The sequence below is a fragment of the Poecilia reticulata genome, chromosome 8 (genome assembly GCF_904066995.2).
Source record: "Poecilia reticulata chromosome 8, P_reticulata-male-v2, whole genome shotgun sequence".
In the NCBI taxonomy this organism is placed as follows: Eukaryota; Metazoa; Chordata; class Actinopteri; order Cyprinodontiformes; family Poeciliidae; genus Poecilia; species Poecilia reticulata.
The window spans coordinates 1,989,690-2,005,754 of NC_088837.1; the positions used below are offsets into that span (position 1 = coordinate 1,989,690).

At 39.8% G+C, this 16,065-nt stretch overlaps 1 protein-coding gene and 1 pseudogene across 4 annotated transcripts in view; one reads left to right on the forward strand and one right to left on the reverse strand.

Annotated features, from left to right (window-relative positions):
• Positions 1 to 1,353: 1,353 nt before the first annotated feature.
• On the reverse strand, positions 1,354 to 8,574 carry LOC103468509 (tripartite motif-containing protein 16-like; annotated as a pseudogene).
• LOC103468293 (thyroid hormone receptor alpha) overlaps positions 6,063 to 16,065 on the forward strand; it is a 73,908-nt gene continuing 63,905 nt past the window's right edge. For all 4 annotated transcript variants that reach the window (XR_014088472.1, XR_014088473.1, XM_008415255.3 and 1 more), the window contains exons 1-2: positions 6,063 to 6,473; positions 14,497 to 15,389. The gene's annotated coding sequence lies outside the window, so the exon portion shown is untranslated. The remainder of the gene's footprint in view (positions 6,474 to 14,496; positions 15,390 to 16,065) is intronic.

Sequence of the window (16,065 nt, forward strand, 5' to 3'; positions counted from 1 at the left end):
CCGATGGTGTGTTGTGTGTCTGGCTTCTATTGTTGATGAACAAGATGAAATGCAGACAAATGTTCTTCTCCAAGCACTCATGACAAGCTGCAAACTGAAAAGCTCTCCAGGAGTTTCTTAAAGTTCAACATGTATGAAAAGTGGGAAAAGTGCCCAAAAATGAACACTTTGACCCAAGATGGCCAACTCCAAGAGACCTTTTTTTCTTGTTTTACAAAGTGACGCCAAATTTCAGCTTTGCACAATTTATCTGTGGGCCTACCTCACGTTAGGGGGCGCTGTAGAGCCGTTGGCCACGCCCATTTTTAAGCCCCCTGTATGAAATATTAAAATTTCATACAGGGGACAAATGGGTCTTCTTTTGTCTTAGCCTAATACCACAACACTAAGAGCAGCTTTTAATTTACAGACTAACATAACCTGAGAAAATACAAAATGCAGTTTTAAACTGAATGTTTCATTTATTAGGGGACAAAAAGGTTTTCTAACCTGATCTCATTTGGAAAGATAATCTCCCCTCTCATTAAAGGGGCAGTATTATGCAAGATTTACTTTTTTGAGCTTTGCATCACGTTATAATGTTCTTTCCTCATTTAAAAACAACATACCTAGAGTGTTGTTTTGATTCTTTCGTGCATGTTTGATAAATCTTTTAATCTCCCATGGCAACCATTCAGCTGTGCAAAACACCTGGGTGGAGCTAACTCCGCCTTTGAGACACTGTTCTTTCTTGAAGCTACAGTTTTCCGCCTCACAGAGCGGGCCTCCCTCATAACTCCTCCACTCAATTCCTTCAGACTAGCCAGCAGTAATTAGCAAACACCTGGTGGAACTAAGAATCTGTTGAGCTCATTATGGTAGCTACTTCACAGTGATGTGCTGATAAAAACATTGTTAAACAGTCAATAGTCATGACTTCCTGTAGGCAGAGTTTCTGAAAGAGCAGGAGTTTTTAAAGAGACAGAGGCCCAATTTCAAGACATTAAATTACAAACTCAAATTTATTTTAAATCATATTTGATATAATAGTATTTTATGAGAACTGAAGATTACTTAGCATATTGATTTTACAAGACACACATCTAAGAGTGTGGTTTAAATGAATGCTATTTCATATAATCTACTGTAACTCATTTCAGATTTTTGCTCCTGTTGACCCTGTAAGCAATAGGTGTGTATCTGATCCTCTCTAGCATCACGAGACCCTCTGAATGAAATGTTTTCAGCATTTTAGACGACAAAACTCACAATTTATTGTAATAATGAAGAGGAAAAAAATAAAATGTCTCTGGAATCAAGTTGTTTTATTGAATAAAGCCAAAGAAGCAGAATAAAAGTCAGTTATTGTTCTAATCTAAATCTAAATGACTCAAAACAGCATAGCTTCAAAGAGGTTAGTTTCAGTTTCTGCATTGTATCACAATAAAGACAATAGAAGAAAGTTCATATCACTTCAATATCAACAGATTTAAACAAGAATGATTGTTCTGCAGATCAGTGGAAGACAATCAGAACATCCAGATATATCAATACACATATTAAAGCAAAAGTTATTAAACCCCAGAGAAGATGGGATTTTCTGGTGGAGAACTATTTCTATCATAAAAGAATGAAAACAAACATCAGCAAAGATCATTAATGGTTGCTGGAACACAGAGACTGAGAACTACATTTAAACCAGAGAAATAAAGAACAGAAGAGCAAAACCATGAAGGCTGATCAGCAATAAGAGAGAAGAGAGGAAATCTAGTTGGGTTTAATGAACTCTGCAGAGGATCCAGTGTACAAAAGCCAAACTCCAGCCAGCAGCAGCTGAGTGAATCTGGTCTGGACTCTGTGGAGGAGAGTCATGGTTTCAGAGACGCTGTAGAAGGACAGAAGACCTGCTGTGTGATCCAGGTACACTCCTAGTCTGGAGGAAACTGGACCTGAGATGGAGGTCCAGATGTTGTTGTGACCAAAACTAGAAGCGTTACAATTTAAAGCCCAAGATTTATCATTACATCCAAATCCACATTCATTTCCATTTCCTGCTCTGCTGATATTCTTGTATGTGACTGATACATAAACTGATAAAGTAACAACGTCCAATCAGACTCTCTCTACCCAGAACCTGAATCTGATTAGTGAATCTTTCTGGATGACTAGAATAAGACTGATGTTGTTTCTTCACCGTCACCTTCCTGTTCCCCTCTGATAGAACCAGCAGTGTGTTTGCTGTGTTTGGATCCAGTGTAATTTCACATAAATATTTCAAAAAACCAGCTTTGCTCTTCGGTTCTGGTCCTGGTTGTGGTTCTGACAGTAGAACATCCACCTCAGTGACCATCAGTGAGATGTTTCTCCATGAGTCTCTCAGGACGTCCTGTAGTTTGTTTCTGAGCTCTGACACAGCTGCTGTCACGTCCTCAAAGTGTCTCAGAGGACGGATGTTGATGCTGGATGAGTGTGTCGACTCACTGAGTGCTGGCAGTGAGGGGTAGTTGAGGAGAAACTGGTTGTGATCCTCTGTGTGTGAGAGCTGCTCCAGCTCAGCGTCTTTCCTCTTCAGCTCACTGATCTCCTGCTCCAGCTTCTCCTGAACATCTTTGACTCGACTCACTTCAGTTTCCTGCTGGGATCTGATCTGCTGCTTCACCTCAGAGCTTCTCTTCTGGAGGAGACGGATCAGCTGGGTGAAGATCTTCTCACTGTCCTCCACTGTTTTCTCAGCAGAGTGATTGATGGCCTCCACCTCCTGCTGAAGCAGCTTCACATCTTTCTCTCTGTCCTGGATTCTCTGATGGATGTTTCCTCGTCTCTCCTCCAGCTCTCTCTGCCTCTCAATCCTTTCTGCTGCAGCTGTCACTGTGTCATGATGTTTATGTTCATCCACAGAGCAGAGATAGCAGATACACTTCTGATCAGCATCTTCATCACCTCATCATGACAAGAACAGATGTTCTCCTGCAGGTTCTTGGTCGGCTCCATCAGCTTGTGTTTCTTTAAAGGAACCACATTATAATGAGGCTGAAGGTGGTTCTCACAGTAAGAGGCCAGACAGAATAAACAGGACTTGATGGCTTTCAGTTTTCTTCAGAGGTGGAGAAAGTACTCAAAGAATTTACTTAAGTAGAAGTACAAATACACAGACAAAAATGTACTCAAGTAAAAGTAAAACTACCACATTAACATTTGTACTTAAGTAAAAGTAAAAAAGTACAGGCTTTTAAAAATACTTAAGTGTTAAAAGTAAAAGTACTTGCTGAATGTATTACCTAATTGCAAGTATCATTAAGTGAACTGAACGTATTTAATTTTAATACATTAGAAATGTGCCATTTTAATGAACAATGCCACAGATAAAGCATGTTTTTATTGTGTTTACTTTCTGTAACATAGTTTAGACTTAGATATGTGAATCTATGCATCATAATTTCAGGGATGGAAACATCTTGTCTCCTGTCCAAACATAACATTAACTTCACTTTTTTTGCCACTAGAGGCATTTATTTTTAAAGAAATCCAACAGAAGGGGGATGGAAAGAAGGTGGGTGGGAGAGGACAGGCAACCGAGGAGCCACATAGCAGAGTTGTAGTCAAGACCACCTACCCAATACCAAGTCAAGACTTGGTATTGGGTAGGTGGTCAATACCAAGTCTTGACCACCTACCCAATAGGTAGTCTTGACCCAATAGGTCAAGACTACCTATTGGGTAGTCTTGACCACCTACCCAATAGGTGGGTAGGTGGTCAAGACTACCCACCTATTGCTACGTGCTACATGACACATGACCGTGTCATGTAGCACGGTCATGTGACCGTGCTACATGACACAAAATATATAACTTTTACCTATCAAAATTGCTTCTCAAATTGATCTGAAAGATCCACATTCCCATAAAACACCTAGAAATTAAATACTTAGAGCTGAAATAAATTTAATCAGTAAAGATCCATCCAGAAGAATCGGATCGTTCCTGAATGTCATACCGCTTTATTGCACTTTGGTACCAGCGTTGTCCCATATATGCGACACCTCAAACACCTCCACACAATAATTCAGCGCATGAGTGACAACTTTTTTTCATCGCAGATGCAACATGTGTCTCAGTACAGCTAGCTTTGCTAGCATCACGTCCACAGATCTTACCTTTTTTTAAGCTTTCCTTCCAAGTGATGCTAAAAGTTGGACGAAGTCCCCACCGTCTGTGAAAGCGAAGCGCTGCTGATTTTACATGTCGCCATATCGATTTATGCAGCGCTATTATATTACTGACGATTAGACAGACATCTTCTCCCACTCAGAGGAAACCACTGTGCATGTCTTGGAGCTCTGCGTGCGAGTAAAGGCGGAGCCGATGGGTGACAACAGACAGTAAGTCACGTTATTGCTTGGATTTTACGGCGCCACCTTAAGTTCCTGAATTTCACATTTTAACGGACAAAAAGCACAATGCAACTTGGATGTAACGAGTAACGCGACACTTTTGTAGAAATGTAGTGAAGTACAAAGTACAGATACTTTCTGTAAAATGTAGTTGAGTAAAAGTAGAAAGTACCCATTATTAAATCTACTTAAGTAAAGTACAGATACACGAAAATTGTACTTAAGTACAGTAACAAAGTCCTTGTACTTTGTTACTTCCCACCACTGGTTTTCTTCTAGTGCAGAAATCACAGGCCACATCTTCAGGTCCAGCATAGCAGTGGTCAGCAGCAGCAGCTTGGAGTCCAGTCTTCTTCAGCTGCTCCACTAAAGCTGCTAGCATGGTGTTCTTCTTTAGCACAGACCTCGGTGTGAACGTCTCCCTGCACTGAGGGCAGCTGTGGATTCCCTTCTGTTCCTCTACATCCCACTGGGTTTTAATACACTTCATACAGTAGCTGTGCCGACAGCTACTGGATCTACTGTTCCGTCTGTCAGTAGATCCAGACAGATGGAACAGGAGAAAGTTTCTCTGTCCAGCTGATTCTGCTCTCGGTCACAGTGACTGTGTGAGATTCATTTCCTGAAAACAGAAACTGGGTTGAGCTTTGACCTGTGAGTCACATGTCAGAGCAGAGAGGCAGCAGCCAATCAGCTTTCACCTCCAGCAGACGTTGGATCCACCCAGATTCAAGGTGTCTTTGAGCAGAAAGAAGAGAGGGAAATATGAGACTTAGAGAGAAAGACTGAAAGATGATGAACTGAATGAATGGAGGAATAAGAGAGTCTGGTTGTTCTGTTTTAATTTGTAATGGAGCAACAGCAGTAAGTAATGAAGAAGCAATAATGTTAGAGCAAATATTTTCCAAATTTGTAGTGAAAACAAAACTAATGAAAAGTAGAGAAAATGTATAGTAGCAACCTTATTAGAAAATGAGGAAATAATAAAATAAGAACAAGGTAATGTCATTAGTATTTATTTTTCAATAGTGGAGTTTAGACCTTCCTTGAGGAAAGTCAAATATGTTATAATGATAAGTGAACTTAGTGAATGTCAAAGTTAATCTTATTTGATTTGAATAATAAAGTATGAAAATGTGAAATATTACCTTAAAGCTGGATAGAGACTGCAGCAGTAGTACCGATACCAAAACCCAGAAAAGATTGCTTAAAGCCTGAGCAGTTATCTGTTCTGCTATGAAGCAAAATAATCATGTTTGCACCAACATGCCATTTTTTTATTTTCTTTACACATTGTTAATTTTATCCTTTATTTTATTTCCTCTACAGTTTATATATTGACACTTAATGTCTATACGCGGTGATTGCTTGAAACAGGAGACAAATCGCTTGTCTAAACAACACACAATCTTATCTAATAAAGCTGATTCTGATTGAAAAGTTATATTCAGATATAGTTTTAATATATTTTAGTTCGCCTTCCAACAAACCAATCAGTGGAGCAAATGGTAGTTTTTCCTCTGTGGTCACTTTTGACATTAAACACAGAAGGTCATTAGCATACTAAAACTGTAGAGTAGAATGTCATGAAAACAGCTTGTTTGGCTTGACTGTTTATTATGTAACCTCCATGGCGGCAGTGTTCCTGTCTTGCCAGTAGAGGGTGCTGCAGAGCCTAGTGATGTATCATCCCCGCTTCCAGCTGACCCGCTTTCACCAGCGCTGTACAGACACGGGACAGGACCCGAGCGCGGCGAACTAGTCAACAACACCGTGGAGTTTCCTCCCCCACGTACACCGTGACCGTGAAATCCTGGCAGTCCCGGGGTGGCAGGTCGCTGCTGTCGCCTGTTTTCGCTCTTGACAGCTCGTTGAAAGAGGAAGCAGTCTCCCACAGGAGCTTCAGGCGAACCGGCTGAAGCTGACCGGAATTACACTGTAGCGTTCATTTGTTTCTCTTTTCTTTAATTTGCCGCTCCGGGTGACATGTTTTATGCCGACTCTGCTGGAGGTGCTTTTCTATCCGGAGTGGACTACAGCGCTACAAAGTGACACAGAGAAAGAGAGAGAGAGGCGCCTCGCTGTCAGTCACGGCGGTGCAAGGTGAGTGGTGTCCTCACGTCAACCCCCCGGCCTGCTCACTGTACTTCTGCCCGCACATTAAGGCGGACTATGTCGGCTTTCTATGAAACGTCAACGTTCACTTTAACCTCTGTCGAGACTTTTGTGTCTGTCATTATGCTGCATTACCTGACAGCCGGAGCCACAAACTTGCTAACCTACATTCTCCGTTAATGGGTCAGGGCAGTGACGTTAGCGGCACGGTGCCAGCATATAGACCGGGAGGAATGCGGATGTTTCTGGCTGTTCTGTTCGCACTCGTGGGGTTTCGTCTATAGGCTGTAGCAAGAACTCACGTAGTTCAGCTCCAACACATCCAACTGGTTGCTCTTGAAAAGCTACTGGAGACTCAATAGGGAACGTTTCTGTTTCAAAGCCGCGGCGATACCAAGGGGGGAAGAGAGGTGGCGGGATATCCACCTCTGTTAGTTTGCTGACCACCTCACTGCTGCCTGGGTGGATAATATTAATTAAATAAAACATTTAACCTTGGAATATTTTATCATCTTTTATGCTTGAAAGATTGAGAATAGCACATTTAACAACGAAGAAACTTGTCTGTGGAACATAACTCCAATTTATTACATTTTCAAATTATGGATTCCGCCCGCCACCCGATCTGTAAGAATGCAGTTTGAGAAGCTGGAAATATTTAGTTGCAACATTAACAGATGCACTATTAGCTGGTGTTTGCAAAGCAACCAATCAAGGAGTGCCATTCATTATCACTAGTCATTAATTAGCTTTACCCCCAAGAGCAGAGATAAGGAGGATTGTAGATTATTAACTTCTATGTTATTGTCAAGACAGTTTCTATCACACATATTTGTGCATATTAAGGCATATTTAATATTTGAACTATTGAAAAGGGCAGTTCTATGTGTTTTGAGAGCTCAAGTAATCATTATCACAATAGCACCACAAAATATCACAATAAAATTCCATGTCTACGACACAAACTCACTTTGTCAAATCATCAATGAAATGTTATTGATCACTTTTTTTTTTCTTTTTTTGAAAGTTCATTTTCGATTCTGAGGTGTAGGGCCTATACATAATTTATGAAAATAGAGTGGTGGTAGAGTAATGATCTGGGCCTGCTTTGCTCTTAAGGACCTGGATGATGAAGAATGGAGCTATTAAAATGTGAAGTTTTGTTTCTTCTGAAACATTTAAGTGTTTCAGAAGAAACACTTAAATGTGTTTCTTCTGAAACACATTTAATGTAAAAAAAAAAAAAATGCCTTTGCTTAGAAACAACAGACATTGTACCTGCAGGCTTTGCTGATGTAGTTTTACACTTGCTTATATTCAGGCTGAGGAGCTTTAAAGGAATGTAGCTTGTATTGAGTTGTGTAGTTTTAATAGTGACTGTTGAGCTGGAATCCATAGAAGTTCCTGTTTCAATCTGCACCCCCCCCCCCCCCACACACACACACACAATACCTGGATCTTGGTGTGTTGGAGCTGTCTGTAGCAGGCCGTTAGCAGGATGTTGGCTTGCATCTTGCCTGGTCTGCTGTCACACCACATTTCATCCGTCAGCACGTCTCCCAGCAGGCTCAGGAAGACGGCGATGTTGCTGGAACAAGGACCACTTTCATAGTTAAGAAAATTGGTGCTGATTTATCAGTGAAACTCTGTATTTTTTATGGAGCAAGAAGCTGCCTTAATGTTTACCATTGAGATGCTATTTTATTCTTGAATGACTGATGAGCTATTTCCTTTTTTAAATGGTAAATGGACTGAACTTACACAGCGTTTTTTGAGTCATTTTGACCACTCAAAGTACTTTACAATGTCTGAGTCACTTTAACCCATTCACACTCACAAATACCGATACGTAGGCAACTGGGGTTGAGTGCCTCACCCACGAGCACATCAGCATGTGGCAGGAGGAAGCTCGAATCAAACCTACAACCTTCCGATCAGAAGACGGCTACTCTACCCACAGAGCCACAGTCACCCCCATTCACAACTTGAACACATCAGTACTTTTTTCTAGCATCCAATCAGATTAGTTTTGGAAGCGAAAATATGTCCTTCCTCACTAGCTCTTCTGCCTCTTCTTTGTGGAGTGCATGATGTCTGGATGCTGTTTTATGGTAGCAGAACCTCGTTCACCAGGGTCTGCTATAAAACATGAAAACTTTAAACAAGCTGCTGTGGAGTGAATAAGACCATCAACTGATTCTCCTTTAATTTAAGTCACACAGAAAAAGAAAAAAAAAATTTCAATACTATTTCAAACTTCTTTAAGCAAACTCTCTGTGACTTTACGTGATCCGCTGATGTCCACTTCAGCACCGGACAGCTCCTGAAAGTGGCACCCCTCAGGGAGCTGACTCGCATATCCAACACAATGTTAGGAAAAATATTAGGATGGTCACTGTAACACATCAGTAGTATGCCTGCAGTTGGATGGACTCTGATAGTGATGTATGAATTTAGTGTGAGACGTTGAAACTCACAGAAGGAAGTGAGGACAATCTTTAATGTTGGAAAGAAACAAAAAAAAAGCATCTGTATTACAACAATACCTTAAAAAAAACTTTTCCGAGCTTTTTTCTCACTAGACTACATTTTTTCTCTAATTTATTCTTATGGTAAAATCGGATCTTTATTCTGTTAATATTACGACTCTGTCCTCGTTGTTTGACAAAAATTCTCATAACCCGGCACTAATACTACGTTGTACAACTCTCAGAATGGATGAATGAAATAAAAATATTTGTGACAATATTTCCTGTCATTTGTATTTTTGTTGTTATATAAGAAAGTGAGAAAAATTTGATTAAAATTGGATCTGGTATGAAAAATATTGTAGATTTTATTTCTAACCCATATTGCCCATCCCTAATTCATTGTGATAGTAATCTTTTTCCTCAAATCTCAGAGCCCCTAGATTTGGTATTATAACTTGGTATTATCTGCAGCAGCGTTTATTACATTATTTGAGCAAAAGTTCCAAACAGTGCAGATAAATGTTTCCACCATGCAGAACTAACCAGAAACATATTTAAAAGTCAGCCTTGAATGAATCAATAACGGATGTACACACGTGGAAACGCAGCATCCATGTGACGCTGTCTCACGTAGACCAACCTGCGACCTGCCAGCAGCCAGACATGACCTCTCATGTCCTCCCCCTCCCTCTTTTCCCCTGAGGCTAAAAGCTGCCCTCTGCCTCTGCATGTTTCTATATGTGTGTGAGGTTACATAAGCAGAGCGTCGAGGCCCCCGGGTCCCACTGTCTGCTTCCCTCATCCACATGCAGACAGACTCACTGATCTGATGAATTGCCCTCATTTGGTTTGTAGCATTAGCAAACGCCACAGAAGGCCGACAGACGTTTTTTGGGGGGTTTTTTTCAATTCAACATCATTATTAGCTGTAGCATCCTGGCTAGTGGCTTGTTAAACTAGCAGTTGCTATGTAATGACCTGGTTACGGTTCCAGATACTATCGAGCTGCGTTGTAACAGAGCTGCTCTGCTTCAGGAGCCGTAGTAGTAGCTGTGCTGTTCAGTCTCCTTGTCTCCTTCACAAACTGCTTTATTTATCAGTGTTTCCTTCTGTGTGCCAGACAAACGGAGCGTGATTACACAATCCTGAGAGCTAAAATAAACACGCCGCCACCGAGGCGAAAAGTCGTGAAGATGAAAATAGATGCAACGATAAGGTGCAGACCTGATTGGGTTAGAGCGTCTGTATTAGAAACACCAACCAGTCTATAGAGTGACTTATGTTCTATTACTATTGACTTATTGACTTGGGTGAATGAAGTAGTAATTTTATGAGTAGGCTTGTTACAATAAACAAATCAGTTGTTGATTTGATAATTAAAATAAGTAACACATCAATAATATGCCTGCATTAATTTGCATGACTTATTATTATTTTTTCTCTTTTCTCTCTTTCTTTCTACTAAAGCTGCTCTCCAGTCTGGTGTTTTGGTGCAACTTTGTTTACAGAGACGTCAAAGTTAAACAGTCTCAAAACAACACTTATCATTTATCGCAGTAACTTCCGGGACAATTTATCGTCCAGCAAAATATGTTATCATGACAGGCATATGTATAAGAATACTAACATAAAAAATAACAATAAATTAATTATCCACATTGTTTTCAAATAAATAACTTTTTTTATTAGAATGTTTTTAAATAGTAGACCAATATAAAAACAGACCACTATAAGTAGTTTTTTTAAACAACTTATATTCTCTTATAACATTGACTTATATTACATAATGTCTTTTGAAAGTGTTTACCTTTTTTCTTGTTACAGCCACAAACTCCTGTATACTTAATTGTGGTTTTATGTGACAGAAACCTTCAAAACAAATTGAAGTTTTCAGTTGTAAAGGGAAGTAAGAAAGTATAGAAAAAGACTTTGGATTACTTTATAAAGACTGCTTGTTCAGCCTTTATGCTGACCCCTGTTGACCCTTCAATGTTTTAAACAAGTTGTCACTTCTATGTTAATCAGCTGTTGTCATCCAGTGTATTTATCAAAAAGGAAATTCAATCTGATGTGATAAAGATTAGACTGCTGTAAGGTATAATACCAAGTTGCAGCTTTTTCACAGTCTCTCTCACTCCTGGAAGCCTGGGCGATTTGCTGTCTGTCAGATGTGTGTTACCGCTGCTGACATCACGGCTACTTCAGCTCCTGCAGAAGCTCAGCACTCGTTGGCAGCTTCCCTCTCTTCCTTCTGTGAGCCATCAAAGTTTGGTTTCAGCTCAGGAGAGTGTGCAGCAAAACCTGCAGTAAATTCTGTCCCAACCTGTCAAACACTGTCCACATTTGTTACTGTTATCTGTTACTTAAAGTATACATTGTTCATAACAATCCCAGAGCTTTGGTGAGACAAATTAACTCTAAAACAATCGTTCCTTTTAATCAGAACCTGATTGAAGTGGAAGCTGCTAGCTTTCCTTGATTATGTAGCGTGCTGAAAGGAAACTGGCCCTGATACACACAATATCTGACTACAGGACTCCAAGTAGGACATAAATGTGTAGTTCAAGGAAGGTGATATTGATTGGTCTTTATGAATAATCAGAATAAAGAGACCTGAATACAAGTGGTGCAGATATTTCTATTACTAAAAAAAACTTCACACTTATTCACTGCTTTGCATGACAGAGTATCAGGGACACTTGGAGGGAAAAAAAGTCAATTTTTGTTGCTCACCAGTTTTAAGATTTAAAAACAATAAGAAGTCAACAAAAACGTAAAATCGTACATCAACAAAAGTGTCGATATGACGAGAGAAGTGTTGAAAAGATGAGTAAAATGTCAGTATCCTTCATGATATATCACCTTTAGTCTCAATGTTTGGAATTCAGTCACAAAATGGAATTTCAACGTTTTTTTCTTCAACATCAAAATGTACTTGAAATCTTATTTTCTTGTTCTTGGTATTTCAACTTTAATCTGAAATGGAAATTTACTATTATTATTTTAAGTGAGCCCAACATTCCTTCGTAAGTATGAAGGCTTGAAGCTCAGGAACAAAGTACGGTGTGGAAGCAACGGGCTTTGTGGGAGTTTTGCTGCAGGAGGGACTGGTGCACCTAAATGAATGGAATCATGAGGGAAGAAAGTTATGTGGAAATATGGAAGTGACATTAGTGAGTTCGGGCAAAAATAGGTCTTAGCCTATTTTTGCCCTATGAGCAAATAAAATTTCCCCTTTGATTTTCTGAACTACTTGGACAACTTTCCTCTAATTTCTGGCCATGGCTCATTTATTTTTTTATTTTTTATTTTTTGTATCATTTCAGCATAATTTTACCCGACATTCATTTTACTTAAGGAACAATTTCTTTTTGCAAACAAAATGCTGACTTGTAATACGACAGCTGTTTTTTGTTGTTGTTTTTGCATACGTTGTGTGAAGAGATCACAATTGGCAATATTTTTCTCTTTTCATGTCAAAATGTATAAATATTCTTTGTCATCATCTTTACATACTATCATTTGTGGCTGAAATACCTGTCAGCCCTGTCCAATAGCAACAACTGCTAGTAATCTCTAATTCATCTTCAGTCTTTTTTTCCACTGCTCTGTTCTTTGATGTATCAAAATCTCACAATGATAATAGCTGTGTTTTGTTACAAAATATTTAGAACAGTCATATTCAGATGCCAACAACAACCAGTCCTTTTAGTTAAAGATATCTTCTCGATATCTTCCAGTTTCAGTCTGCACTGCTTTTGTTAGTTTAAGTAGGAGGGAATGGAAGTCCTGCCGCCTTCTTCCAGACTGATGTATATTACATGGAACGACACTTCCCTCGTGCACGCTCGTGTCTCCAGTTGGCTTCCGGTATTGCATTAGTCTGAGAGTCATTTTCATTTGCGGTTTCATTTTTCTGGTTGACTGGACCCCTGCTGGTGCCTCAGAAGCTCCACTAATGGCAGCAGCTAAACATTTGACTGGATGCAGTTTAAGTTGACGACAAACCTGCCACTGGTGTTTGGTTTGGGTGAGTCTAATGTCTAGGTGCTGTTACTGGTTTGTGTGAGAGGAGATTTCTGAAAGTGTTGAAAAATTTAGCGCGTTTTAGCAGCAAGGCAGTTCAAAATGCTTTACAGCATAAAAAAAACATCATGCAGCCATCAGTCACGTTACAAGCATTAAACGTTACATTTGGTCAAATGCCATCATTAAGTCACATCAAGTCTGTTGATTAATGTTCCAGGTATTATGAATTGGAGGCTTAAAGAAGCTAAGTGTTTCAGCTGTTTTACAGTTTTCTGGTTTGTTCCAAATTTGTTTGTTCCAGATTTGTGGTGCATAGAAGCTGAATGCTGCTTCTCCATATTTGGTTCTGGTTCTGGAGAGGTCGTTCAGTGATTTATAACCCCCAACAATATTTTAAAGTCTATTCTCTGAGCTACAGGTACTGTAAGATGATACAAGCTGCTTTAAAGTTCATATTCTCCAGGTTAACATTTGTAGGTGACATGGCAACCAGAGACTGCTCTGGTCGGATGAAACCAAAATTGAGTTTTTACTTATGCACAAATCTACGGGGCTACATGGTTGTGGCTGCATCATGCTGTGGGACTGCTTTTCTTCAGTAGGGACAGGGAAGATGGGTGGAGCCAAATACATTGGCATTTGGTTTTAACTTGTCTGAAGTTACAACGAATTGCAATCACTGTGTGAAACGGACTAAAGCTGAGATGCAGGGAGATTAACCGGGCAGTTTGGTCTTTGGGTGTGTTCCCTACATCTGTGGGCGTACCTCTGTGTGTTCAAGTACAGATGGTGATAACAGGATTACACCACAGCATCTTTGCATGCTAAACAAGTCCGACAGCTTCTATTGCGCAATAAAGTCTTCACATTTGTTTGACATTTCATACATGTACACGCTCTCTACCTGACACAATGCATATTTGCATTCTGTTTTGTGTTTCATTATGTATCACGTTTCTATAATCCTGCTGTTGCTTCACTTTGAACTACTGAGATTACCGTGAGCCTTTTACAAGATTATCCTAAAGATAAAAGGAAGTGTACGTTATGGTAATGATTTCAATTGTTTGCTTCTTTGTCACAACCAAATGTTTCAGATCATTATAGAAATTTAGACATATTAATACAAGGCCATGTTTTGAGACTTCTGAATATGGCACCTTGCCTGCTGGTGCAAGAATACAAAAATGACTGAATACAAAAGTTAGATGGTGTCAGAAAAAAATAGATGTTGTGAGTCTCTTTAGCCTACCAAAGCTTCAGTCATACCATGGATTTCCTTCTTTTGAATCTTGCTGGTGTTAATGTTATTGCCATTTGTTGGACAAGGGGATGTATTCCAACGTTTTTAACTTGAATCTCATTGACCATATTAACATTAAGTTAGGTTAGGGTGTAGCAGATTGGGGTTAGAGTACTATAAGCACTACAACTCTTGCAAACTCTTACCATGTTCTTAAATATTACATATTGAAGCTGTTCTGATTATTTCCTTGTTTTATCTTCCCCAGGTGGACATCCTGAGACAACCAATCAATTCTTGTCAAAAGGCAGAGCTGTGTATCAAGTCTGACTGCAGCTGCAAGCAGCACCTTTTTTACCTCCAACGATCGTCCCACAATCTTCCCAGAGAAGACTCTTGTTCTCTATCTCCCAGGACTCTAGAAGTCTTCTCTGTTTTACTCAGGTCTTTTCTCCCAATGCCTACCTCCTCAACTAAAACACTGTACCCAGAGACAACCTGCTTTACCTTCTAAACTCTTCAAGCTGCTGAAGAACATTGACTTAAGACCTCAAACGTTCTGTCGTCTATAAGCTACAAAGCAGCCACACTGATCACTGATAGCCTGGGCCAGTTTAAATTATTCAAACTGGAAGATGGACAATAGCTACTACAGCCTCTCATCGTCTACCTGTTGAATCTGGCCGAAAGCTATATACCTCAGTTATTATTTTCTGGAAGACATTTGTGTGCAGAAAACACAAGGCGACAATCATTGATGGAATTGATCCAACAGACAGGAGTTAATATCCAAGCAAGGTGCAAGCTGCAAAGTGGGGAAGCAGCACTAGTGTCTTCCATTTGCCTTGGGGAGAAAAAAATATGACCAGGGAGAAAAGCGGAGTACTGCCTTGGAGAAACCATAACTTCATGTTTCCCAGCACATAAGCTGGACTATCTAAGCTATCTAAATACACCAGCAAAAAACACAGGGGGCTTTCAGTGAGCTTATTTTTACACCTAAAGCCCCCAAGCAGCAGCAGAGGGTCTTGAAAATTTCACCAGCTTTTTCTGTGCTGCAATTGAGACACAAAGAATCTTCCTGGGAGTTCAAATGCAAATAATCTTCACAGGTGGCAGAAGAGGCACAGAGGAACTGAGCAAGTGAAGAAGGATGTAATGGTGAGTTTTGTTCTCTTATTTTGGCTTGCCATGTATGTTGTGTGGGTTTGAACATAAGAAAATTAAGTCTGTAAAGTGTTACATGTTCATTTAGAAAAACGGGGTTGCGGAATATAGATTTGTGACATGGCTGAACAGTTTTCATGTGTTAAATTAAAAAGTATGTTGCTTAAATTTGAGGAAAACTGATTGGGAACATCTCTGTGAGATCCAAAAAATCCATGACAATCTTTACTTTGACACTGCACTGTGTCAAACAAACCAAACCCCTTCAAAAATATATTTACTCTCTCACCTGTGGTGGCGCCGTACCAAGAACCACTGAAGAAAATGACACAAAAACCTCTGAAGACACTGAGCACAAATTACTTCTTCACAGAATATAAACTAAAATGGAGTGGCATCAGATTTTAGTGGTTGTAGAGCACAAGCCATTTCTCCCACCAACGCTATGCGCTATGGTCCGCTTCCTCCAAGTGGAGCGGTCAGAGTTCACTTTTTTGGTCCGCATCAGAGTCCAGTTATGCATTCACACCTCCATAAACGAACCGGACCTTCTAGGCAAACATACTGGAGTTCAATTAAAGTCCGAACAGGACTGGTGTGTGTGAACCCTGAGAATACCAACCTGACATGAACATGAAGTTGAACATGATTGTATCTGTTTTAACAAACA